The sequence below is a fragment of the Balaenoptera borealis genome, assembly GCF_965194805.1.
Source record: "Balaenoptera borealis genome assembly, chromosome: 4".
NCBI classification, from domain to species: domain Eukaryota; kingdom Metazoa; phylum Chordata; class Mammalia; order Artiodactyla; family Balaenopteridae; genus Balaenoptera; species Balaenoptera borealis.
In genome coordinates this window covers 108,508,519-108,511,783 of record NC_138861.1, presented here as the reverse complement: position 1 = coordinate 108,511,783, position 3,265 = coordinate 108,508,519, and the positions used below count along the sequence as shown (strand labels likewise).

Here is a 3,265-nt window from a genome sequence, read left to right as displayed (position 1 = left end):
CTGCCAAGGAAAAAGAATAAAAGATTCTGAATTACAAAACTGAACATTGCGATGTACGACATAATAAGCTAACCTTCATATTATAACATAGTCACTTTTTTACTTTAACCTGTGCCCTAAAAATGAACTAGGTGGGGATACAGTATGTGGATATCACTTCTAATCTTTTCTAAGGAGCTTAGAATTCAATTAGATAGACTGACAAGTGACACAAAAATTACAGAGAGAGAGTGAGCCATCTATTCAAGGAACGTAGCACTCATGGGCAGGTTCATTGTGTGCAATGTGCCTCTTAGCAAAAACCCATCCACTATTTTGACAAGAATTTCAAAAGACTACCATAATAATATTTGGAAAAGATTGTGAAAGAAGATTAGTTGGACATTGAAAGTGTTTCATTTGGGGTCACAGAACATGAAGGTTGGTATAGAATAACAGCTAAAAGCATAGACTATAGAGTCATCGAGATCTGAGTTAAATCTGGACTTCATAACTTCCAACCTGGATCAAGTTATTTAACATCCATAAGCCTCAATACATACATCTTCAGGAAAAGGTAAATAAAAATATTTCCCTCAAGTGCTTTGTGTGTGGTTTCAGTGATATGATTTGTGCAGCTCCCAGAGCATAGCAAGTGCTCAATAAAGTTAATATAACAGGAGATCAATATTTATTAAATTGAATTCGCACAGTTTTAAAAAGGTATATTGCTGAGACAATTGCCTCAAATCCTTTCTGGAAGTCAGATATTGTAAATAAACCATAAAGAATGGAAATGGAATGGAATGAGAAAAGGAAGTTGACTAATAATCATCACGAATATTTGCAAAGTTTTAAAAACCCTCTTCTGTGCTTATCTCACTGTATAGTCTCAGCAGTCCTTGAAGTGGGCAGAAAAGGGGTTGTGATTCTTACTTTAGAGATGAGGAAATTAGGTGTCATGATTGCTGTCACCTAGTTACAAAGAGGTGGTGCTGGTTCTAATACCAACTAATTCTAAGTCCCCAACTCTTCCAAGGCAAATACCCTCAAAGTTTGTGTCAGGAGACTTTTAGGTAAAGAGCAAGGACTGGATTTCAACCGAGGTCAATAGGGGTTATACATAAAACTTAGAAGGGAAAGGATGATGAACTATAAAAAGGTAATAATTGTAGGACAAGTTAACACAAAATGTCGGTCTAGATGAGATATGAGAAAAGTGGCAAAAGAAGAAATTTCCAGGAAGCCCAATCCATAGAAAGGAACCGTTGGTTGTGGTTTCTATGTGTGCACTAGGACTTTTAATTCTCATTCTGGAGAGTGAGATGTGAGCATGAATTTAATATCTGTTCCAGAAAGAGGGTTTTTTTCCTGACTTGAGATGGAGGAAGGAAAGTCTCCGTTCCCTGCCCCCACCTCACAGTGCATCCTAATACAGGCCAGACACTTTTTCAGGGGCTAGACGTACAGACATGAGAAGCTAACTCTGTTAGTGTTGTTGAGACCTAGTAGGGAAACCAAGTAAGGAAAAAGACAAGTCTAATAATAAATGGCAAAAGACTGTAATAGAAAAAGGCACAGGGTTCTCTGAGATCAGAGTGGAAGGAATCTGTACAGGACGACATCAAGGAAAACTTCCTTGACCAGTGATGAGTGGACTGGTACACAGAGGAGAACAAGATCAGCAGGGGAGGAAGCTGGAAAAAAAAAGGTACAGGAAGAAAGAGGACTCCAAGTTCCAGGCAAAGAGCACAGTCCATGCCAGAGCGTCACACTATTGGGTGGGTTTATCAAGGTTCTATATGCCTGTTACTAGTCTGCATCAGGAAAGCCACTTAACTGGAGATATCATTGTTTCTACTCCACCCTTTGTCCTTCTAAAGATACCCTCTTCATACATGATGAAAAACAGCTACTGTATTTTGTCCCACGTGGCCTGACCTCAGCTATCCACAGCCAATAGATCAGAGTGGGCATGAGGTCCATGGGCAGAATAGTCATTACATCTGAAGTATGACACATGGACTGGAATGAAAAGACAGTTCAATCTGATGCCTCATTCATTAACTTAATGTACCAAAATGTTCATTGCAGCTCTATTTACAATAGCCAGGACATGGAAGCAACCTAAGTGCCCAATGACAGATGAATGGATAAAGAAGATGTGGCACATTTATACCATGGAATATTACTCAGTCATAAACAGAAATGAAATTGAGTTATTTGTAGAGAGGTGGATGGACCTAGAGTCTGTCATACAGAGTGAAGTAAGTCAGAAAGAGAAAAACAAATACTGTATGCTCACACATATATATGGAATCTAAGAAAACAAAAAAACAAAGGGACCAAATTAGTGAGTGATATGAGTAAAAGCCATCTAGAATCATCAGAAAGAAGAGTCAGAGATGGAGGGATATAGGAAGACAAAGCCATACGGAAGACAAAGTTATCAGGGAGAGGAGGAAACATGAACAAAGAAATTCGGCTGCTAGAGAGATAAAAGTAAAGTTATAAACAAAGAAAGATGTCAAGGCTTCATGTGAGAGGAAAGAGGGATCCGTTCCCTCTTAACCACTGGCATTATTACCACATTACATGTTATTGGAGATACAGCAAAAGAATGTGAAAATTACTGTGAAAATTCTGAGTCATCATTCTTGACAGCTTTCTAAGTAGAGTCTATATTTGGGGGCAAGACAAATTTACCACAAAAAGAGCATTCATGTGGCAATGTTAACAAAATGTAAGTGTAAAACAAACAAGTAAATGGGAAGCAAATATTTAAAGCATAAAGACTGGTAACTAATTTGCCCCTGAGCTTTCTGGTAGCCAGAGCAAAAAGTGAAGCATGCCAAGATACTAAATTTTATTAGCCTAAGAAGAAAAGTCCCAGATGCTGAAAGGAAACAAAATTTTCCTGCCTCAAACTTCAAAATGGATTTCCACGTGGTTATTCTATGGGCACTACTCACTTGTGCAGTAGACAGCATCCTCCATGATAAGTTCAGAGCAAATGCAGAAATGGTTTTGAAATCATGCATAGTCTTAAAGCATAACTAATTGAAAGGAATCCTGGGATGAAGTCATATGGCTCTGTAACCATCTGGTGACTGTCACTAGAACTCAGCATGTTCTGAACTCTGGCCAAACTCTAGCCTCATTCATTCTACCCTTACTCTTATTCATCATGCCCCCAGAGGCAGGTGGGCAATAGAATGTAACCTTTAAGAGAGCAGTAAATTTTGTTCTGCTGAATTACCTAGTGCCCAGAATAGGCCCTGGTACA

General features: G+C 38.7%; 1 protein-coding gene across 1 annotated transcript in view; it reads right to left on the bottom strand.

Moving 5' to 3' along the window:
- The window catches only part of LOC309627512 (uncharacterized protein), a 254,459-nt gene that overhangs the window by 26,500 nt on the left and 224,694 nt on the right, over positions 1–3,265 (bottom strand). The window lies entirely within an intron of this gene.